Here is a 25406-nt window from a genome sequence, read left to right as displayed (position 1 = left end):
AGAGATTAGATGTTAGAGAGTAAATAGCGTTGGGAACCAGTCATTGGTAAACCAAAATAAAAATAAGCAAAAATCCCATATAAAACCCAGCAATGCTCATAAATGCGCAGCGGCAGAAATACTACAGACGACAAAGGGACATGACTTAAGGCACCAATTTCATTGGAGTTGGCCAAAAGCACAGAACAAACACAGTTCAGATAGTAGGAAAATACAAAACAAAGTTTACAACCATTTCTTCAGAATTTGCATGCAAATTACAACTTCCAAACAAATCTCCAATTCCTCACGTCTTCTTCAATTCATAAGACGGAAACTTCCTGCAGTACAAAAGCCTGTTTTGCCATCTTCCAAGCACTGGGCACTAAAACTTACTATTAGAAAAAACGATGGTAGTTCTCATTATTTATTTGCTCTTAAACTCAAGTAGAAATCATTATGTAAAACTTCATATGTGGGAAGGATAAAAGATATCTGAGGCAAATCAGGATAAAATAAACTGCTGGTTACCTGCAGCAGCTCAGGGGTATGTGCAACATTAGGATAAATACAAGAGATGGAGTTTAATGGTCAGAGCGAGGGTGAGACTGACAAAGATAAGTGAAAAAAATTACCACACAGGGTTTGCAGTTTCTCTCATCAACATCACTGTAGGGCATAGGATATGTACGGGAAGAAAAAGGTTACCCTTCAGATTCTGCCCTCTGCAATTCTGTAACATAACGAGGTTTTACTATTCTCTTCTTATTACTGTTGCCACAATTAACAACACGTAAACTATAGAGTTGACATCAGCCTGGTATCCCAGTGCCCCTCACATAGGTTTTTCCCAGTGTAGAACTGGTTGCATTACTTTGTCCCTTTCCCTTCCCTTCTTCCATAGGGAGCCTTCATCTCAAACTAAATTTTAAATAGAAGCTACCAGCTTTTCATTGCAATCTGATTATCAATTTGCACCTCAGCAAAGGAAGGCTAGAACTCTATTGTTTTGTTAATTGTCAATTTGCATCTTTGAAAGGTGTTGTGTATTTTCTTCCTTTGGCAGGTTAGGACTAATTCTGTATGTTAACATACATGTGGGTGGTGTGGGTAAAAAACCTTTTCTTTTAGAATGTAGTACATTTAAAATGTGCTGCTTTATTTGCTTTTGCTAAATTGCTTGATTTTCTTGGACAAATTCAAAAGCTAGTAGGGACTGCCTAAGAAAGGGCTAAAAGGATAAAGCTCCTTTTCCAATAGGTATTTAAATAAATTCTTTAAAATTACCTGCAAAAAAGGGAAAAGTCGTGAATGAAAATTCAGTTATACTTTCCAGTTACAAGGCACAACGAACAAATGAGTTGGCAAACATTTCTCTTCCTTTTAAAGGTACCTGGAGAGTTGTAGAGATCATCCTTATGTTGATTTCACTTAAGTGGGATATTGTTTTGTAAAAATAAGTATAGTTCTTCAAAGTTACATATGTAAAAATGACACACTAAGTCAACCAACAGGCTCCAGAAAGCTTCACAGACCCAGCCAGCTGCTCACGGGACTGATACAGATCTGGTTTCACCACCTAACTGCATAAACAGGCCTGAGAGTTGAAGCAGCTTTGTATTCACTTCACTGTTACTTCATACAGAGTCCACCATCCACCCATACATCTCCCCCAGATTATAAACTGACTGAGCCTAAACTAGAAGCCTACCCCTATCTGGACAATGCTCGCTCCTGCACCCATCCCTCCACACTGGCACTCCAGGGTTCAACACAATCCTGTGAGCGCCGGTTCTCAGAATCAACAACCACAAATCTTTTTCTGTGTTTTATTCTTTTGACTCCTGCAAAACCCCTTTCCTGTGTTAAAGGATGCCAAATTGATTGAATCATCAACGCTGTAATTGTTAATTAATTTTCAAATAAAGAATGGTTGGAGATGTCAGCTTCTCAGATTCCAGGTTGTAAATGGAGAGGTGGCCAAAGCCACTCTTAGTGAGTAACAGAGAAGGCTTAATCTCATAGCCACTAAAGATACATGCGAAATTGGTACCTTGTAGTCCTACAAGTCACTATTCAAGGTAGAACTGCATGGAAGAAATTTTTTTTAAATCCTCCGAGCTACAAAAAATAGGAAAAGCCTGAAAAATACCGACCCACAGAAGTATTTCGAATAATGTTTAAGTGACAAAAGCAAGCAGAAATTACTGATAAAATATCAGATAGCAAGCAAGACAAACGCTCTGGCTGAGTCCATAGTCTATCCAAATACAGAAAAATTAAATCCAATAACTACAGGAAGATCTAACAAGACAGAAGGCCTTAGCTTCAGATAAGTCCTTGTCTTATTACCACCTTCACCTAAAGCTGGTTGAAGGATGGGGAGTAAGAGGAGGAGATTCAGAAAATTACATATTGTGTTTACACACCTTGTCAATGCTTCACGTAAGGTCATGTTATTTTCTTATGTTAGGATTGGCCAGTGTTACTACCACGTGCTAAGGTTTTCAACCGGGGGTTAACAAAAAAATAAAAAAAAAATACACCAACCCCTTTTAAAGTGAAAAATGAAACAAACTGAAAATCCTGACAACTGGGTCTCTGGCCGAGCCACAGATCTCACAGAGCGAGATCAAAAGGGAAGATTTCATGAAATTTCTATTACTAGTCCTAGAGAGATGAATCCAAGCTTTGATGGCAAAAGTATCTCAAATAATAGGCTTCCATATACTTTAACTCTGCAAACAACCACAAGACCTGACCAGCTTTGATTGCTTACAATCCCCCCTAAGTCAGTTGTGCTCTCACAACTTTAAGTTTGATTTCCAAAGAAATCTGGAAAGCAGGTTAAGAGGAACTGGAACCATGAACGTCTGTTAAAACTATATAAAGGAGCAGGAAAGTATTTTATTATCCACATCGGAAAACATTCTTAGTTTTACAGACTTCTCCCAGCAAGCTGAAACTTGTTATAACGCCCACCAGCTATATGTTTGTGAAGATCAAGGACATTTATACCTATCATAGCAGAAGACATATACGTGTCCGAAGAACAGAAAGAGAAAAGTGCCTCTGGCTTCAGGGAAGCCTCTGTAATCAAATCATCCTATTTTACATATAAAAATATGCCGAAAAGTTAAAGGACTCTGTAAATTTGAGCACTGGAGAGTTTGGGGTGTGAATAAAACACTAAACTTGGTTCTGCTAAATCACTGGGAAAAGTAAAAAAAGACAAAATAAAAAAAAAATCAAAGTCTCAGTATAATCTTAAGTAAACTATCAAAAACAATTCCTGTAACTGGGGTAGAAATATTACAAAAACTGACTCTCTCATGAAACTCCTGGAACTTCCTGTTTTCATGTGACAGGAATGACAAGAGCGGCTTCACGTGTAATCTTTGGGGCCGAGCTGGGCTGAAGCCACAAAGATTAGATTTGGACCTAGACTCCACCACAGCATCAGGATTTGACTGAAATATTGAAGACTTTTTCTCAAATCTAAAAAAAAAAAACCAAATTAAAACCAGTATGTAATACAGGCCTTTAACTGATAAGCCCAATCACGTGGGCAGATCCAAGCACACCATCTAGACAAAAAGGCCTATTGCACAGTTGGCATCCTAGTTTGACACTAAAGATTGGTAAAAAGTAGAGAGTTGTTTTATTCAAATAGGGTGGCCAAACAACATAGGATACCTACCAAACGGTCTGAGTTTATGCATGACCAAGCTTTATTACATAAGGCAGAACTGAGATTTGTTGAGGATTTGAGACCACGGACACAGATTAAGAGACCCAAAAGCTATTATGTCAGATGTCCTCCTTGATAATAAAAATAAATCTTCTTGTTCAATGGTTGTATGATCAAGTATAGCTTTCCTTTGGGTTTGACCAACATTTCTCTTATCTTATTAAAGTTTCAAAACTAATAATATAGTGTTTCAGCAAGTTGACAAGTCTCACATACACATACTGTATTATCTCACCTATTCTCTCTGTGTTAAGCCCTGGCAAAAAGAAGAGGAAAAACTCCTTAACTGGAACCTAGCATTTCAGCTGGTGGCATTCCCTACCAGGGGCAGTGCAGTAAAAACTGAACACTGCTTATCACAGAGGTGCGTGTAGGGACACAATCAATATCTTGTGCACCACTACAATGGCTGAAGATAGACAATGCTCTAATGCATATATACAAGAAACTGTACCTGTTCACAAAGGTACAGCGGTCATAATTTGACAAGATGTGTCAAAATCTTTCAAATACTCCACAGATCAATTCAGCACTTCCTGTAGGCCATTTAAGTATCTAGGAAGACATTTCCTGACTCAACAGATGAAGTATGAACAAAAGATATTAAAAAAAAATACCTAATCATAGCCTGATAGGTACACTTGTCACTTCAAACAAAAATAACTTTTTCAAACATGTCTCCATGTTTCTTTTTTCTTCTCCTGTTGACTGCTCCAGACTAATAGTTCAAGTGTATTTACTGTCCTCTACAACTTACTCTGTGCTCCACTCCAGTGGAAGGATCCTGCTGGGTTCTCTGCCCCCAGACCTGTTCTCCCACAGTGGGTAACATTGCCCGGGAGACAACACATCGGTCGGACACAACCTCTGGGAATCCGATGTGACCTGAGGGAAACAGGAACACCGGACCAGACCACATATTGGAAGAGTCCTCAGAGTCCTCTGAGAGATGAAATTCTGATTTCCTCTCTGAAATCCAAGTAATAAATTTCCAACAATTTCACCATGTCAAGAATTTCACCAGCCCAAAAAAACATGCGATTTCCATTGTTATCCTTCAGATACCCAGTAGGGCTTGACAATAATTCTCCAAGCACCAGATCAAAAGACTAAATGTGGTAAGGCTTGAGAATTTTTATGAGGAGTGTTTTTAGAAGCGCATCAGCGTACTGACAGATCAGAGACAGGAGAAGCACTTGACTCTGACCTCCACAGAGCACGAGCTCTCTGGAGCAGAAACTCCCTCTCTCACGTGCACACTTCATCCTACAGCAATACACCAATCTTCCTGGCAATATAGTAACAACAATAAATAGGGAGGCAGGACTCAGCTCTTCTGCCAAAGCATATTTGAATCTAGTAAAGGGACAAAGATAGGAGAGGAAAACAGAAGACTCACAGGATTTACAAAGATAAATATTCCCCTACTCTGTCAGCAGCCCTATTAACACTGCACTGGCTTTAAACTGATGCAACTTCAATAAATAAACACAAGTCACATTAGTCCAACAGCTCTATTCTGTCTAGCACTTCTCCTGGCCCAAGCCATCAAACCCACATCCTTCATGACGCTCCATGGGCCAAGACATTTTCAACTTCTGACAGAAGGTGTCTGGAACACCAGGACAATCATAGTACATTTTTTTCCTATTAATTTTTGTTCTGCGAAAACCTCAGTAAAACATTACTCTGATTATATCCCCAGTTAGAAATACTAACTTCTACTGGCATTAAAATAGTCTTTCAAATCCAGTGGAATTGCCTGCCAGAACATCACTTCCATCACTTCCTTTCAGAAGTGCATCAGTGTTCTGTTATTTAGTTTTCAAGTATTTTATGATATCCATGACCTATAGTTACAAGTGCATTTCTAGCCAAACTCAGCATCAGGAAATTTTCAGTTTATTCTTCTGATACTTTTCTCTCGTGACTTCATCCTACTGTGTCTCAGTTATGGCCTAAGAATAGCAGCATTGCCACTCCTCTGATTTATTATCTTTTGTCCGCTTCAGAGGAAGATGCAAGCAGCCCCTATGCTAAATACCTGACTGTTTGTCTGTCCTCTTACAAGGTCCAGCTGTAACCCAAAAATCCGGTGTTATTCTGGGAGGAGCAGACTAGTGCTGTATGCACTATTTTAAATAAGGATGTATCGGACTGCTTTCTATGCTGTCCTCTTTTCCCAGTTTGGGAGCATCTAATCCCTCAAATACTTCTTTAATGGCATCTGTCCGTTGCACATACATCTTAGCTGAGGCCTCAATGATTTCACCTCCCTTTCCCAAATCAGTGATTTTTATTCAGAACCCTAAAAGCTATCCAGGAACTTTGCGTATTTGCTCTCTTCAATGACCATATCCCTCCTTTTTGGTTCTTGTTCCTCTCAAATGCTTGCCCAACTATTATATCCCCCTCTTATTTAACCAAGATATATACACATATATATATATATATGTATCGAGAGAGAGAGAGAGAAGCAGGAGGAGGAAAGAAAGGAAAAAAAAGGGAAGAAGGTAAAATCCCCATGTCCCGGAGGTAGATCTCTCCCTATCCTCTTGAGCACCAATTTCACATCTCCACCTGGAGACTTGCTGGGGACTTGCAGGGCAGAATGTGTTTCCACTGGAGTTCATCTAAGGAACAATCAGCTTAAGCAGTTGTATTCAAATAGTATTAATGTTTTCAAATCGACTTCCTATTTTCCTACTGGAAACCCTGCCAAACGCACTCTTCAACAGACACTAAAATAATTTGGATAGTTGATATGCAATCCAAATTTTTAGTGGAAAACTGCCAGATTCGACATCTGTGAGAAAGTGGGTAATTTTTATTATCCACAGAGAGCATGCACTCGGTCCGATATTTTCTACCTCTACACATCGCCTTCCACTGGAACTGCTTTATGGTTTTACATGATCAACGGGCTGCCAAGAATGATTTAACCCCTTCATTGCTACCAGAATCCAAGACCCCACTGTCACCATTTTAACAGAGTGCCCATCTAGAAGAATATTGTAAAATACCTGTTTTCGAGAGCAGGATGTTCATGTATATTATCTCTGATCCCTCTAATGGCAGCAAATGCAGATTTTTTTTTTTAGGTAGTATCTTCTGATTATTATTTGCCAAATACGAGCGCAGTCTCTTGTAAGCAAAGGGTTAATTCCCTTCTTGCTCTTGTCCTTTCTCTTGCTGGAGAGAGGGTCTGTCAGAACAGCTGCTGGGGGAAGCAAGGATGGGAAAATGCCTTTGGGAAAGTAGGCCTTCCTGCTGAGGACCCAGCCCAACCCCAGCATGGAAAGATATTTTTTTCTTGCATTCAGTTTTGCTTAGGGCATCTCCTAATTTATTAATGGTTATAAATATTTGTTTCTGCCTCCACACCATCTAACAGGTCAGATCCTCCAGGCAACTGGGATGCACGGAGTTACGCTGATTTTCACCAGCATACAACCTGTATGACTTCTACTCTAACTTCTTGGTTTACACCAAGCAGAATCGCTTCTCGTTTAGACTGAATTTTACTATCTCATTTGCAAGCATTAGGAAAAGCAGCATATGAAAAATACAGAAGAAAGGAGAGAATATTATACAGACCTTTTACCATGATAGGGGTTTTGTATTTACCTGTTTGTTTGGGTTTTGTTTTGGTTTTTTTTTTTAAACAAAACAAAACCTCAAGACTTTCTTTGAAATTGCCTACTGAGGTTCCTTTAAATAAATGAAAACAAATAGTCCCTGGCTGTCTGGGCTGCACTAAGGAAGCTCATGGTCCAAGTGATTTGTAATGTTGAAAAGGTTTATCTTCTTCACTAAAAAGATTATCAAAGTTCACTTTGTAAGTGCACACGTATATTTTATTTCTCAAAGATTACCAGTTTTCTTCTTATTCCCATGTTGTCCTGCTGGGAACAGGTGGCAGAACTCCTGCCACCGAAGCAATCTCTAAATGTATACTAAACAGGGATAATTTGTTGTTGTTGTCTTAATGATCAGAAAGGAAACTCCTCCTGGCAGTTCTTTTTTGCCTCTTTTTTTTTTTTTTTTTTCCCTCCTTAAAATGCTGTATTTGAGGCCAAATCCAAAGCTCGTGAGTGGGAACCCCTGTGCTACTGATAGCTTTTTACTGGACGAATACCAGCAGCAGGGTCACAGTGCCCAGCCTCTGGTGCAGAAATCCAATCAGTGCTCACAGTCGTTCCAACAAACCAAAGCACCAGACAGAGCTATTGAGAGGTCTTTTGATCTTTGGGTTTTTTTCAGTCTCAGAAATGAACAGAATGCTGTAAAATTATGAACAAGGTAGAGACTGAGAAGCGTCCTATTGCTACACTTTCAGAAGACATAAGAAATAATGCATATATGATTCCCCATCCACACTTAAATCAATATTCTTGCTGTGTTATGTCTAATTTAGACTGTTCACAGACAGGGTCAAGGACACTTCATTTGCATTTATCTTATCACCCTAACACTGTACCAATAGCAGTAATTTTTCATATTTCATAGCTAGTTTCATATAAGGACTTCATAGGACTCAGCAAACACCAGTGAACTAAAGGTCTGGTTCAGAAATTAAAAGCTCCCATTGACTTGAGTAGAGTTTGGATCAGGCTGCAAGTCTCTGCAAATTTCAATATAATTATCATCATCAACATTTTACAGATACATAAAACAAGGCACAAATAAATAACACGGTGATAGTACAGCACAATCACCACTAGAAACCAGGAATCTGGACTCCTAGACTTCTGCTTGACTGGAAAAGCTCTTGCAGCTGCTGCTTAACTTACTTGTCCAGCAGTACCCACAAGAGAAGAGGGAGAGTGCAGAACAGGCTAAAAAACAGTGGGCACAGTTGAAACCTAGCATCACAGTCGTCCCAGAAAGGATGGTAACTGTAAGAACTACTGTTCTCTGAATGTACTTTGATACTTCCCTCCCTCTTCACAATTTTGACCAATAAATAAAGTAATATGGCGAACTGCAAAAGTAAAATAGTGTTAAGGTCTCAGAATGACATGCAACAAATACAAAAGTTCCTAAGAAATAAGACACGTTTTAGTGAGTGCAACAAGAAAAGAGGGTGTTCATTTTTCGGTATGTGATATACTTCCCTTTTTGGATATAAAACACTGTTTGAAGCACAACTGGCAAACTTAATTCCTAAGGCAACAAACAAAACCTGAAAATCCAAATAAAAAAACCCAAGGGTTAAATTTGTTTGAAAGTCTTTTTCCTCTTGCATTGATATCCCTTTTGCCTCTTTAACAGATCTTACAGATAGCCATTTCTTACCCTGACGTGGCATTTACGGACATGGTTTAGTGGTGGACTTGGCAGTGTCAGGTTTACAGTTGGACTTGATGATCTTAAAGGTCTTTTCCAAGCTAAACAGTTCTATGATTCTGAACGACCTGCAGGATAGCCACTATAACGTAAACCATTTAGACCTTCTTTGAGCCTAGTGGAATAGTTTCATTGCTTTTGGTGGAAGAAAAATTAGCCTTTAATTTGATTGTTATTTTTCATACGTGGGATCCTACAGAAAGTATCACCTCTACTGAATTTATCACCCGATGAGATCAATCTCTTACAGATAAAAATACACACAAAAGAAGAACTTTAATTCCCAAATTACCCTGAAAATTTATTAGCATCCTGTGATGAATTTCATTATATATTCCCCAACACTTCTGTTCTGCACCTTTCAACACTAAAAACACTGAGCCAATCACTCGAATTCAAGTTAAAGACTTGATCAAAACATGCTTGTAATTACTAACTTATATATGCATAGGCACAAATGTCACCTATATAGATATATATAGGTGAGATAGATATATATATTTCTATATATCACACACACGCTTTAAAAAATTTTTGTTCTAGTCTGGTTGTGGGGTCCAACATGGATGAGACTGAGTGCTTATATGAAAACTCTAGTGTTTATATGAAAACTTGTTTCTGATGGCACCACGGGGTTTTTGAAACATCCCCACAAAGTCCCAGCTCCTGTCAGCTCTTGCTTCTTGCACTGGAGATTTCCAGAGAACCCAGCACATGCATTTTTAGGCCAAGTGGCAAAATATTTGGCAGTGGTAGGGCCCGCAGATAATTTATGCCCCAGTAACAGTCAACCAAATGAATAAGGAAGATGAAGACTGACTTTCTGGGTGGACTATGAAGAAATAAATTCCAGGAACCTTAGTGCAGAAAACCTTCTCTAATCTGTATGTCGTTCTTTTGCTTAGCATTTCAGGAGAAAGGGAGCACTTTGAAAGGACCACTGTTTCTTACTATGCAAATGCAGGATGTTTTTATAACTGCAAAGTACTTAACAGAATATCTAAGATTTAGTTTTAATGTAAAGATACCAATGTTTCCCAGAAGACTTGATACCTTAGTATTTTCCTATTGCACAAAATTATCCCCAGATGTATCTGTATTAGAAATTCTAAAAGGTTTCATCAACTGCTCCTTTTTCTTAAATCCATAAAAGAATGTCTCCAAACAACAAAAGTTATTTTCTTGGCAAACTTGTAAATCTTCTATGTTAGCAACTTTGGGATGTGGGCACAGTATCACAATATTTGTCAAGATTTGCCAGTGAGAAGTGCAGGATGAGACAGCTGACAGCAGACTTCTCCAGCAAAGCCCTCCAGAGTTTCCTTACCGCGCTGATGAACTGCTCCGCCTCCAGGGAAGTCTCATGCAAGCTCTGAAACCTTTCTTTACTTTGGAATTAATAGTATTCAACTGCTGACAGAAGGGAGATGCCAAAATGCCACACTCTACATGGACACGCTATAAAACTTAGATACAGCAATGCTCTTGTTTCTTCCATTTTGAGACCTATTTTCTGACTACTACGACTTACTTCTTAAGGCCAACACTTACTTCTAAGGAGACCGCAAAGCCTTTCAGAAGCACAGCAATTGTTCATGATGTCTCAGCAGTTACATACATCCAGTGCAGATTAACATACATCCTCAGCTCACAGCTCTTCATTTACTTCCCTTTCATGAACACTCGTAAAAAAGTTGTCTTTTTTGCCCAAATATGCCTACACCCGTAGAAGCAACCCCTCAGTTAACTTAGTTGAATGAGAAACAAAATATTCAGCCTGTGTTTCCCAGCACAATCCGTGAAATGTATTCACAATACTGAAGTTTTAATCACAATTTGTAGGATATTTGCTTTTAGAGTGAGATAAAAATGTCTGATTTAAAACTGAAAACAACAAAATTCTGCCTTAGGAGTATGTAACACCATGAAAGCGACACAAAAGATTTTGGCTCCCAATTAACATCAGAAATAATAGGTTTTCTAAAATTGTAAGGCTTTAAGATAGTTTTAAATTTCAAGAGAGAGTTAGTTGTCATGACTTTTTTTTTTAATCCTAAGAACCAGCAGAAAGGCCAGAAGAAAACCTGTAAACAGCCACAGTTAAAAGAAAATTGGGGTTTGTGATGTCAGTCACTTGCATTTAATGATGACCACCTCTTTTTTTTTTTTTTAAAGTATCTATCTGGTAAACATTAGGACTTTAATGTTAAACCATATTTAATTACAAAATATTTTTATAGCAGAATTCTTCTTTTACTTCTATAAAAAGCAAATAATAAAAAACAATGGAACATGAATCTTGCACAGTTGGTATTTCCCTACTTCTGCATGTCTAACTTCATGTAGGTATAAAGATTACATCTGCCCCTTCCCGAAAGGTGTAACAGAACCTTTGATTACACGACCACCTCCTCCTACATTCTAAAATAGCATCTCCCTATGAACATCTCCACATGTAGAATCTTATAATCTTATATATTTATATTCACTTTGCTTTTGTAGTAGTCAAGTATGCAGAAGAATGAGAGTTTAAATATAACAAAAATAAACGTATTTGTGCATATACATACACACACAGTGTGTGCATATGGATGAAGGACTTCAGTTATAAGAGCAACAAGCTGATCCACAATAATTACTTCTGTGCCCACACAGAGCTCCATTACCTTCAGGGGTACTTCATATGATCTGTATTTTTGTACTTTTAGCAATACTTTCAAAATTACTTTACCAGATACCATCATACTCATACTACAGAAATAATGGAAAAGAACAGTAAGCATGATAAATACATCAGCTAATGGGTAGTAGGCTGTACAGCTCTGCAGAAAGATTATTACAGGCACAATGCCACAGATTTATTTATGGCTTAAAGCAGTGCATGTCATAAGCATACATAGTTTTAGTAGGTGGAGTCATCTGACCCAATCTGGCAGAGCTTTCACACGGGAATGGCAAGGACTCCTCATTACCCGTGAATTAATGCTTTTATTGGCAAAAAGTGTCTCCTATGTATATTCCTGAGTGAGAACAATGTGAAGTGGTTTCCAGTGATTCACGTAAACTCTTTTTCCTTTTGAAGAACTGTCTGACTAACAAAGTCACTTCCTTTTCAAGTTCTGCTTCAGCTCTTCAGTCCTTCCAGCCACGCAAGCCTGCACATTGGCCTCATTTGTCCACTCTAGCAAAGAACCTCAATTCAAGGGTGAAACACAGTTATTTAATATTGAGCTCCTATCATAGCTTAGCGTAGCAAGGTAACTCAAATCTACATCACGATCATATGTAAAATTTAAATATGCAGATACAGTTACTTGTCTCTGTATTCAGACGGACATTAGTAATGCTGCTACAGGTCTGAAGTGAAGCATGTGCTTTTTCAATGAACCATGGATTTCACATCTTACTGGAAAGAAAGGCTCACTGGCGGCTCAGTTCTCCCCAGTGCAGCAATGGCTGACCCATTCAATTCACATATCACTTAATTACCAGCTTCATCTTGCCCTGAATCACTGGAAATCCCTAAGTCAGGTTTTGAGCAGATACTATTCTCTATCTCCTGAGACCACAGAGCATGGGGACATGACTGTATGTACACCAAGTAGGGTCCATGGGTTTGATTAAATCTGCATTAAAAAAAGCATTACTGTATTCTACAGACATAATGTTTCTGAAGTTTGTGGATTGGGTTCAGGCTTTATCCTTTCAGTTAGAGGCAAGTAAATAACACCTCTTTCTAAGGGTGCTAAACCAGAGCACTTCTACTACCATGAAGAGCACAGCCTGAGTCCCACTATAAAGCCATTAAAAACTTGTTCTAAGGACATGGCTGCTTTGGTGTCCACAAAAGCAGTCTCATGCCCCTCTTACCACTGGACACAGAAAAAAAAAATCATCCTTCTCTTCCCTTGCTTTCCTCATTACACACCTGTCTTCGCAATTTTCCTTTGGCTTCCCTTCTCCGTCACAGCAGGTATCTGCTGCTGTCCTGATTTTCAAGGCTCTTCCCTGCCTAATGCCATCTTACTTTATTCTCTTCAATTCTGCACAGCCAGGCTGCTTCATCACCCAAGGCAGCTGTCAGCACCACCCTCCAACACCTATTAACCATATTTTCAAAAATATACACCAGGTACTTCCCCATACCTCCCCTCAAACAAAAACATCCTGTAAGACTTCGCAAAGTCTTTATTCTCTTTCAAAACTCCTGATAAAAATCTCCTCCATTGAAATGACTAGAAAAAATCGACAACTTTGACCATTAATATAATAAAAACACTAAACCAGGCTGAATACCATTGTATAAGTCTTTCCTTATTTTACCCATTTTTTTGTTTGACTTATGGAACTTTTTAAAGCAGCGATAGATAGGCAAACCCAAGAACTACAGGAATCAAGTGCCTTTCACGGGAATAATAAATAAGAGCTGTATATTCGGATAGAATGCACACAACACACCAATGCTATGCCAAAGGAAAACCCATTTTTATCATGCCCAGTTCAAATTTATACCTTATTACGCTGCATGATATGATAATGGCTTCATGTGAAAGGTTGTGGCACCATAACTCTACTGACACAAACAGGCAATGCCGGAAGCTTTTCCCTGAATCAAAGCTACGTATCGCAAGGTTTAATCCCAGCAGCCACTCCCTGTCTCCATACGGGCTCTGCTCTCTGCCTTCATGCACAAGGGGAGGGCTTTTTGTTGCTTGAGTCAAGCCACAGCTGAGCCACATGTTCCCCACAGAGCCTGGAAAGCTTCAACTTCGTTCTTTATCCCGTTTGGGACTCATGCTGTCTGGGTTCCAAAGCTCCAAAATGCAGTTTGGAAGGTGCTTCATCTGGGGGTGTGCAAGCCAACTCCACCTCCCATGGCAGAACCATAAGTCCTTTTGCTGCCAACCCGCACGATTAACAAGGCAGTGAAAACAAAGCGTCATCTTTGTCTAAAGTACAGGAATAGTTTGCATTATCCTCCTCTCTGCGGTTACTGAACCAAACAGTCTCTGATGTACTAAATTATTTTTTTTTTTACTCTCATTCTGTTTCCATGCAATGAAAATAATACATAATATTGGCTTCGCCTTAAAAATACTTCTCTTATGAAAAGCCTTCCATTTGTACTGACTTTAGTGGAAGGTACGTGGGTGTGTCAGAAGAAGAATTAAGTCCCGAGACACTTATATCGCCTGGTATACTTAATAAAGCAACAATTCAAACCTTGTTTGTTTAAAAGAAAAAGTCCAGCTACAGGCAGTTTGTAAAACACCACAGAAAAATTGTCTGAAGCCCAAGATCTCAAAGTCTGGACAAGCCAATTAAATCTTGGTCAGATTGGATCCCACTTCAGCAAAACACCTGACTTCAGCAGGACTTCATGTCATATTTAAATTCCTTGCTGACTGTAGGCTTAAGTACTACTGTAGCAAAATTAATGTAGTAAAATAAAGTTACCATGCGCGGCATACTGGGACATTCATTATCTCTGCGTGTTTCCTTGGAGGGCTGTAGGGGAGAGGAGGTTTGAGCCGATGGAGGGAGTTTGGACATTTGTGTCCAGGGGACCATTATGCCTCAGCACCCTGCTAATCTTTCCCAGTTCTCCTTTCTTCCAGACTCCACAGCACCTTTGTTTCCTTTCATTTATCCTCCTCCTCCCCTCCCCTCACTCTCTCTTGGTGGCCATTAACTACGCTGACAGTTTGACAGGCTGAAATAAGGAAATAAAACACTTAAACATTGTTTCCTGATGTATGCATTCATCTCCTCTGCCAAACACAGATATTGAGGAGATACTTCACTCCTCCTGTCAGCTTGCTAAATTATAGCCCAGCTCTCACAGCAACACAACTCTCAGGTCTTGTGCATTCACTTGATCTGTCTTCCTATCAGAAGGCCACACAAGGGCCATTTCCATGTCTTTAGCAGGAGCTTCTTATATTTATACTCTTAATACCACATTTTCATACGCCTAGGGTTGAATTTCTGTTAAAAACAGAATCTCATGCTTCTTCTACCGAACATGCTCACATAATCATGACAGCTCCACTTCTTGCTTGGATTACAACGAAACTACTTCAGGAATAAAATAAACTAGATCGCATTAAACTTTGTGTCATTCTCATAACCCATTACAGCAGCTGAGTAAACCAAAACCCAGCTTCGCTTTGACCAGGTTTATTAGACTTTTTTATTTAAGCATTTTCTCCTGGTTGACAGAAAACATGCTGCTGGAGACTAGAGGCATCCCACCCTTTATATAAAAATACACTGCTTACAGCGTTGGCTTACAAGAGCCAATGTTGTTCAGCTCCCCCGGGGAAAGCTGCAGTGATACTGTCACTGCTCATTACCTCCAGTGGGTGTTGCTGTGAACAAGCCTATGGGAAAAATGCAGAGAAAAGAAGGGGGAGGAAAATAAGTATTATAGAAGCTCATAAACATGTCCCACATCTGGAAAGTTTGCCTGATCCATATAACCAGAAAGAAACAAAAGCTTGTTAAGAAACTAAATAATTGTACTTCTTTGCCATTTACGACAGTCTTCCACACTAATCAGATGAATACAAGCATTTGATACTTTATCTGCTGTGCTAGTGTAACGTTCCAATGGAGCCAAGTCTTCTTTTTGTAATTTCAGTAGCTCCCAAGGTCTATGTAGAGTAGCATAGTGCTGTGGCCGTAGCCTCCCAGGGATACCTGACAGCCAATATCTATCGCAGACCTTAGATCTTCACCATCCCAAAATGGCTGAGGAGTTGTGACAAACAGGGCACTGAAATCCCAGATAACAGGACACTCGCTCTTGCAAAGTTATGAGTGTAACAAACAAAAATATATCAATAGCCCAAAATATACTGTTGCTTTTTTCCCTGGGTGATGGGGGAAGGTTAGCTCAGCTTTCAGCTAGCAGGTAGAAACGTAGCAGAGGTAGGCTGGCACATTTCGGAGCCTTGAAACAAATGAATGAAGGCCCCTCTCTACACTCCAATGTTATAAATCCTTGCAGAAGAACTTTACTTTCTTCTTTGCCTCCCATTTTCTCATTTCAGATCTCCAATCATGACCCAAAGAAAGTGTCTTTGAAGTAACTGTGTAATTCCACTGACATGTAGACTTAATTGGACATAGAATAAAAAAACAACAGCAAAAACATCCACAAGGAAAAGTCTGTATAAGTGATCTGTTGAGATTTCATTGTCTCTCTAAACATTTTTTTCTGTTTGTAAGAGTTGCTATTAAACAACAGAAAAGATTCAAATTCAATCACCCTAAAGAGCTAGCAGAGCCTGAGTGGAAAAGTAATCCATTTGCTCATCTAGAGACGGTAAGGGCTTTGCTACTGCCTTCCAATATTGACTGTCCAAGAGCAGTATTTCAAGTGGTTACACCCATTCGTTTAGTTATCCTCCAAAGACATATTAATAAAAGCAGAAGCCTGTTATGCACTGTTATTTAACTGAGAGGTCTTGAATTTCATGAATGAAAACAAAAGAAAACATCAATAAAGCAAGAGGAAGCACAAGTTCCTTACTACTTCCTCCACACAAGCATATAAAAGAGGCAGTCAACCAAAAACTACTGTTAACTCTTCACTGACAATATGCACAGAACTTCCTAAAAATATCTAAGATTGACTTGGTTTTTATCATTGGAAATCATAAAGAGCTCCCAGAGCACTGTCAGAGGGCACCAATCTTTTTCCTTTATCGTTATTTCACACGGCTGGAGAAAAGAGATCCCACCTACTTCAGATCGATGCGAATCCCATGGTACTTTTCAAGAGTAACAGCTACTGATTGTTGCATATTGGTGAATGTTCAGCTCAGCTACCTATTACTCCCTGAAATTTTCTCTGACATTGCACAGACACATACATTGTGATCCCACAGTTCTTAGCACAGACTCACTTATTCCGTCAATGGTCTTGCATTTCTGTTTACTGCTAGATAAAAAAAATAATCAAGAAGGGGTGGAAAAAGGGTAAACCAAGGTTGCTTTTGCAAGAGTAGTTTTTCAGATGGTGTGAAAGATTTCTACATTTGGTTAAGTTTTCCAGTTTTTCACATAGTATTTTTATTTTTCTGAATAGCCATTTTACTCTTTATTTATTTATTAAACGGTCTCGTCTTTCTCTTTCCCAGTCAAGAAAAATTAAAAAAATAAAGATAACCCACAAATGAAAAGAAATCTATTACACTAAAATCAAATTAAGCAAAAAATACATAGGAAGTGGAAAAAAACAACATTGTAATGTCAGTAAGAGTTTCATTTCCTTCCATAGTTTTTATAGGAACAACTATAATTGTTGTTAATTTTCCTCAGCATATTTTTTCTTTCTTATTGCAGAATAGCAGAATATTATTTTTTTATTCTCCTGAACTAGCTTGTTATCATCCCTACTTAGAAAAAGAAAGTCTGCTACTATCAGCAAACCTAGAAATACTTCCGTTTTAAAACTTGTATACCGTAGGATAATATTGGTTTGAAACAGAGGGCTCTTGCCTAAGCTGGAAGCCACAGATCTGTGATTATCATAGTCACCTGAACTAGCATCCAGAACAGAAAAGTATGAACTTTTAAAGAACTATTATCTACCTTCTCCAAGCAGTGCACTCGCACTGTGGGTGAGGCAGCACTCATAGGGGTGTCCAGCAGCTCACCATTCCTCTGCATGCACCTCATTCTCCCTTCCTCATAAACAAATGGGACCTTTCTGCTAGCAAGAGAGGTCCATCAGGCAGGTTTGGAAACAATGCTGTAAAGCTTGAGATCCATGCAAAAATAAACAGCAACCACTGCTAATTTTTTGTGTGTGAAGCGATAGTGACAGCATATCTACTGGGGATGCAGGCTGAGCAGGAAGCTAGCAATATTGTCCTGCAGGTCACACGCCTCACTGCCACCTTCAAACCTCACCATCCAGACTTCCAGGACAGGACACCCTTCACCATATACAAAGCAAGAGCTGTACATGCACTGCAAGAATTGTCTCCCGCAGGACTTCTGCACAGCTTTCTTGCTCTCTACGGATATTAAAACCTTTTTTTCGTAGCGCAGAACTTCCTCTCTGAAGTTGTGTGAAAACTCCTGTGCGTGTGTATGCGTGCCTCTGTGTGCTTGCATGTGTGAGCATATCATTTTCCTAGAAATATAGCTGGCTGTCAGCATGGTAAAAAAAATTGCAGGTCCTACCTTTGTAGTAGGTACTGCATCTGAAGATGGTTACCAGGGTTCTTCCACCTCCTTGCAGCAAGAAGCATTTAAAAAAAATAATTTAAATTCTTACATGCGTCTGCAGGACAGTGTAAAACTTGCTGCCCTTAAATTTTAGCCTGACATTCATTTTTGCCCAGGGTTTCTCAAGTGTCATACCCACCAGTATGAAAACTTCAAAAATCAGCATGAGATGCACACATGACTTCTAAAATGATACCAAGTCCTCTGTTGTTCAAATTCAATTTACATACTAGGCATCAACACATGATTATCTTAAGTGGAAATGCAAGGAAAAACTGAGCAGTAAATAGAGAAAAATACGAGTTTAGAGAAAAATACCAAACATTGGGTAAACCACAATGGAAGAGAGACATGCTTTCCACATTCCTATTTTAGGACAGTATCTTCAGAGGCAAACAAATCAGATACAGCACCTCTTCAGTCACTTGTAAATTAATGAACCTGAGCTCCAGGATGAATAATTGCTATCCCTGTGTTTCAAAGGCAATGCAGAAATGTAAAATAAAGGTGAGTGCAAGAAGGTGACAAGTAGGAGGGAGTTCTTTCCATCAGGAGGGTAGACTATGGCTCAGGGCAGTATCATGGGTGGGAGAAGGGTTACAGCTGACCATAGTAAGTAATCGTCCACAAGGTCACCTATCACTATGATTCAGTGCCACCAGACAAGCACTGCACATCAAAAGCCATTGTGCAGTTGTCCCCTTAAGCACAGCACATTTATAGCATGTGCTCAGGAAAAAAAAGCACCTAAAATTGACTTCTCCCCATCTGATCTTGTGGTCAAGGAAGTTCCTTCAGACTACGCCTGTATCAGTATGCAGAGGATCACAAACAGGCACACGTAGAATGGGTGAGAATGATTACTAGCTGTCTTAGCTTATTTCAACTCCTCCATAAGTGAAGTACCTATTTAAAATATATCCACTGTGTGAAAAAAGGAGACCTTATCAAAAAGGGCATTTACTAAAAAGCAACTGTTTTTTATTCCATACAAAGGTCAGCTTTATACCAATACCTTCCTTTTAGCTCAAAACCTATGATGTTAACAGCTACTTCCAGCAGTCAAGATAAGGATGAAGTGGTGGTCCTCCTCCCCAAGCATACCAGCCCTCATTTCCTGCAAAGGAAGTTCCTACTTAAAACTACTATTTATGGATGTTTATGAGAAAAACTAGTCAGGTATTTCCCTGCATGCTAGAAATAAGGGTTTGTTTCCAAAGAAACACAAATTATTGTCCTTCCATCCTCCAAATGGCAGAAAGCCAAACATAATTTAAACTTTAATACACTTTCATAGTGTCTCAGCAAAACAGTCACTTGTGTGCCTCATACCTTCCGTTTCCTATAAGGGCTAGGATCCCTAGGTAGACTACACCATCCATGACGCATCAAAATCTTGAGCCTCAATAAACTGTTATGTTTGTATTGTTCATGGTTTTTAGAAGCACTCCATTTTCTTTTCCAGTATTACAACAATAAGGACAAAGGGCAGGCCATCAAAAATAACTAAACCCATGATAATTATCCATTTAAGATTTGATTAGGAAGAGCTATGAGTAAACTTTTCAGTGACAAGTCATTTTGACAAATAAAATATTAAATTCAGAAAGAACCATTCCTCTCAGACAGTAATGCAAAAGAGGTCAGTATTCTCACTCCTGCAAAAATGCTCTGCTCGCATTAGCAATGCCAAATGAATTTTCAAAGTCAAAATGGTAAGTGAAATGAAACAGGACTTTAAGATCCCTGTTGAAATCAACGTTACTTTTCACAGCAAACAACAACAATTCACAGTATTAATCACAACTACCATTATCCCCAAAAGACCTGGGAGGACAAACCCCATACAGCTGGAGGGAGGGGGGTGGGGTGTGTACTAAGTAAAATTAAAATAAAATAAAAATAAAATAAAATAAGCGCTCAAAGGTAAGATGAGTCTAAGACAACAAAGTCTCTGAAACCGCAGGAGCTTAACAAGCATATATATTTCTTGCACTTATTCCCTATGACTCCTCTCAACTGCTTTAACTCCCTCTTTCCACAGCTTACCCCTGCTGCTTCTCTACTTCTCTTTCCCTTCCACTTCTTTTTATCCCCACGCTGTTCAGATTGCTGCTCAGGATTGGAAAAAAGTACAGTAGAATCAATTTGCTCCTCCCAACTTTCTTCACATGATAAAAGTTTTGAATGGAGGGAAAAAGCAAACCTTCTCCCAGGTGAAGCCACTGAGTTTCCTACCAGATCTTGGATAACACACCATCTAGCGATGGGGATCCAACTGCAGGTTGGTGCCTCTAGGGATCCGCTACCTGGGGCAGGGCTGTCAGCCCTACTGTCGCAAGAGCTGCCAGATCCACCCTAGACATCCTGAACAGACGCCAGCGCTGCGCAGCTGAAGAGAACTGCACACTTCAGAAGTGGTTATAAGATGGATAAAAACCCAGAGAGCCATAAAAATGTGTAGAAAAGAAATAAAGAAACCTCTTGCTCAGAAGCCTGTTTTATATGTTCAGAAGTATTTAAATTAATGCATCTGCTGGAGTAATGAGAACCAGGTAGAAGATGGCACTTCCCTCTGATGCTAGGATAATTAAAAGAGCAAGGTATTAACTAGCTTTGGAAAGAAAAAAGTTATATTGGTTGTTCTGGGGATTACAGTCCTGTCTTGATCCTACCTTCACTAATCACTGCATTTAGTCATTAGATGCTTTGCCCATTCCCTGGAATCCACGTCTGCTGATTACTGTTTGCTGATCCACTCTTCAACCAGGATTTGAAACACAGGGATAGTGCTAAAATGCCCTTTAGAAAGGCCGGATAATGTCATTTCTGGTTTGTACTACAAGAAAGAGATTCTTTCACAGATACTGGTGTCAGCTACATCCTCATCATCTTTTTACTAATGTGCTTCTCACACACAGTGGAATGTTGCAGGTCAGATTTTTCTTGGTCACTCAAATATCTATTTGATACTTATTTTTTAAAATACCTGAGAAAAAACATAATGCCACCACCCCCGCCCCCTTCCCACCCCACCTCCCCCACCCCCGACTCCCAAATAATTCTGAATTAAATGTTACATGATGGTTACAAATGCTGGCACACAGGATAGAAAGCACAAGTCACAGAATGATTATTGATGAAACAAATAATATTAGTATACATCCATCTAGTTAATACATACCTTATTAGCATACATTTATCTGCGATGAAAAAAACATGCAAACATGCTATATTTTATGCAAATCACATGCAGATCTCAAGGCTTCTGGAAAATTGCCGTTACCGCCTTTGGTACTGCAAAATGTAGGTAACTCCTTTTCATAGCCACTACAGGCAATAATATTTCCAGAAGTAAGCTGCTGGAGTAAATGAAGTTACATAAGTGATGCACCTAGCCCACAGCACATAAAAGAAAGATAGTATGACAGGTCTCTGTACTACAAATTCAGCAGCTGGTTATATATTTTATATAATGTAACCGTAGGAACAATATCATTTACGTCTTTTATTACTCTACGAACAATCCAATTTATAAAATGCCTATTGTGTTTACACACAAGAAACCATCATAAATCCTGAATGTTAAACAGTGTCAACAGATGAAAGCCAACTTTCCCACAATATTTTGCATGCTGAACTTAACGTACTTTTAAAGGAAAGGCAGTTGCAAGAGAAGGCTCCTCTGAATTCAGCTATTTACTGGTTTTGGGTACTGGTGACAGCAGCAAATCTCTAAGAAATTTAATCTCTCTTCATAATGAAAAGATAGTCTTAAATTAACCTGAAAGCCTGGCACCTATCCAAAATGTCACCATTTTTAACACTACACTTCTTTATTAATTACAGAAGAACTAATAGGGACGTAAACAGCCCATGCTAGGGAGAATCCCATTGCATACAACTTCTTGCCTTTCTTTTGCTCTACTGACAGGAAAGGTAAAGAATACGTACTCATCCTTATCTGTCACCCTGGATTAACAACTCTGGGGAAAAAAGTCTTGGGAAACAAGTACAGCCATATGACTGCATACCCAAACATGCAGATTTGTCTCCATGCTGCCTGGAGTACCTGGATGCTGTTATGCACAACCAGCTTCTGCTGTCACTGAATTGGTACAGATTAGCTGTCTCCACTTCTGTTCCCCAGTGAGGCATCCAGAAGCCACCAACTCATCCCAGCTTTAGCAAATACACAGCCGTAGTGTAAAGCATATTTTAAAAAAATAAATAAATTAAAAATCACAGCATTTGGTCCAAATACAAGTTATTGGAACTCAGCCAAGCAATGGCACTGATCTAATCACCAGGACCACGTCACTGCTTGGGAAAGCTGGTCCTCCTGGGGGATTGCTCCCAGAGAAGCAATGGTCTGGCAGCAACAGCAGCCAGGACAAAACGTTTTGGGCGATTAATGGCAGCATACCTCTCAATTACTAGTGGCTGTAGTCAGAAAGATCTTTTTCTCCACTATGGCTGTTTCCTGGTATCTTCTCATTACACAATCTTAGTGCGTTTTTTTAAGGGCCTGTTTCTGTTCTTCTGAGCAATTTAGGTGTTACGTGAGCACCACTTTGCTTAGAAACTCAAATTCACTGCTGGGCATGGACGATTTCTGTTCCAAGACTTCCTGCGCAAAGCTGCCCGTCCATTCCCACGGCTCGCTCGACCATCACATCTTCTTAACAGAGGAGAGCTTATCAGGACAAGCTCTCTCTCATGAGATTTTAAATATTCTCTCTCTGTTTTCAGGCCAGAAACATTGCAAGAGAGGCTGTTCTTGCTTCATGTGAGTATGACAGCTACTCTCTTGGTCAACACACTGGAGACTGGACTAGGGATCTCAAACTGAAAGCACGAGCAGCTACAGCTTAGAGCAAAGAGCAGAGACCCCCTTGCTTGGAGGCTGTAACAGTTCGCATCTTCCCTGATCAGCACAGAGGGTGGGACTTACAGCCCTGGGTTGTATTAGTTAATTTATTAATCACTTTTAACATTGGCACCCTTTCTTCTGTTCCTGAATATCTCCAAATGAAGCAGTATATGTGTAAGTGAAGGATTTTGAGTTTTGCTCTTAACTTCATCAATATTTTGACCACATCATAAAGATTCAAGAGGCTGGTTTAACCAAACAAGTTTACCCACTTCTGGTTTTACACTGTACTTCTCTGTAGCAGAGCAATATGTACGGTATCAGTAAAGGCAAAGTGTTGCAATGGTACGATGTGCATCGTCTAAGACCAAACATGGATAATGCTTGTTTTCCTGTTCAGGAACAGGGTGACTGGCAAGACCAGGAGTCAAGTTTTGAGAAGCATCTCAAGTGCTAAGGACCATGAGCTGGTAAATACAGGCTCTGGTCAGGATACCACTTCTCCAGTGATGGCACCCCAATATGCAGAACGGGCTCCTCAGCATTCTTAGTGAAGATATTGCCCTATCGCTTCCCCTCCCTATCACATCATTTGTCATAAATGCACACTGCTGACTTCACCTGCTCAGGGAATAGCCAAAAAGGCAGCCTAGCTGGTACCTCTGTACATTTAACAGTGGACATAATCAGAAGGCAAGGACATCCTGAGGACTGCTTGTAAACTGTAGCAGACTACTATCTGGAAGCTGAATAACCACTATTTTACACACCTACCATTTGTAAGCTTTATATTTCATAAAGAGTTAGTGGTGCAATTTTCAAAAAAAGACTGAGAGAATTCAAAGCTCAGAGTCAGACTTAACATGCCTAGATGCCACAGTCTCTTTCAGGACAGCTTTTACTTTCTCAGTTTGTAATATTCACCCGTGTTTTAAAAGCAAATGGTTAGCATCTGGAGACTGAAGTAAAGTTCATGTCATCCCAGATGCTACCTAATGAGACAATACAAGAAAAGCACGTGCACAAGCACTGCTCCTCCGTAAGTACTTGGCACATCCATACAGGCAAGTGCAAACGGACTCGACACTATCATTGTTTGTATTTTAGTATGAGATTGATAGCAAACAGATGCAGAGACAAATAAAAAAGAAAACCAGGATAAAAAAAATCTGCTACTGATAATAATACTGCTATATCTTTGGTAACTAATGCTAACAAAGATTTCTATGTGAACTCATGAAAAAATTTTGTTATTGAGAAAATTAAAAGAAAAAGTAAAGATGTGCAATAGTCACTAGACCAAGTAGCTCCCATTCCAGTATCCTAAAAGCAGCCAGAATCCAACAGCTCAGAAGTGTAAGGTATCAGGTATACTGCATTCATGTCACAACCTAGTCATACAGGAAACTTCTTCCCAATGTAGGCAACTAGTGGCTGGCATATACCGTGAAACACACACCTTATAAATCTGTATCCAACATGATACATGTGAATGTTTAATCCTCTCTTAATCTGGTCTACCCCTAAAAATACAGTATTTGTCTACAGGAACCTCATTTTATTGAGGTGTTTTATTCTCTACATATATCAAAAAGGTCAGGGAAAAGAGTCTTGCTTATTATTATAAACTAAGTACGCCAAATGTTTAACTGTACTTTGGATGACGTGGCAACATCATAAATACAATGTAGCCTGAGGTGCTTACTGTGTCAACGATAAAACTGGTACAGGACGCACAGATTTCTTCATATATATAGTACAGAATCACAGAATGGTAGGGGTTGGAAGGGACCTCTGGAGATCATCTAGTCCAACCCCCCTGCCACAGCAGGGTCACCAAAAGCAGGTTGCACAGGAATGCGTCCAGGCGGGTTTTGAATATCTCCAGGGATGGAGACTCCACCACCTCTCTGGGCAGCCTGTTCCAGTGCTCTGCCACCCTCAAAGAAGTTCCTTCTCATGTCTAGGTGGAAGTTCCTGTGGTCAAGTTTGTGCCCATTGCCTCTTGTCCTGTCCCCGGGCACCACTGAAAAGAGCCTGGCCCCATCCTCCTGACACCCACCCTTTAAGTATTTATAAGTGTTGATAAGATCCCCCCTCAGCTGTCTTTTTTCCAGACTGTAGAGACCCGAGTCCCTCAGCCTTTCTTCATAAGAGAGGTGTTCCAATCCCCTAGTCATCTTGGTAGCCCTTTGCTGCACCTTCTCCAGC

The 25406-nt window shown here is 39.6% G+C and overlaps 1 protein-coding gene across 22 annotated transcripts in view; it reads right to left on the bottom strand.

Annotated features, from left to right (window-relative positions):
* Positions 1 to 25406, bottom strand: part of SOX5 (SRY-box transcription factor 5) — a 656593-nt gene that overhangs the window by 511743 nt on the left and 119444 nt on the right. For 2 of the 22 annotated variants that reach the window (XM_074586351.1, XM_074586456.1), the window contains exon 1: positions 18278 to 18328. The exons of the other annotated variants lie outside the window; for them this stretch is intronic. The gene's annotated coding sequence lies outside the window, so the exon portion shown is untranslated. Of the gene's footprint in view, positions 1 to 18277; positions 18329 to 25406 lie in introns of those variants that run through there. 22 annotated transcript variants of the gene reach the window in all.

This window comes from Larus michahellis, chromosome 1 (genome assembly GCF_964199755.1).
Source record: "Larus michahellis chromosome 1, bLarMic1.1, whole genome shotgun sequence".
NCBI lineage: Eukaryota > Metazoa > Chordata > Aves > Charadriiformes > Laridae > Larus > Larus michahellis.
Note: the sequence above shows the minus strand (reverse complement) of the source record. Positions and strands in the feature narration are given on the sequence as shown.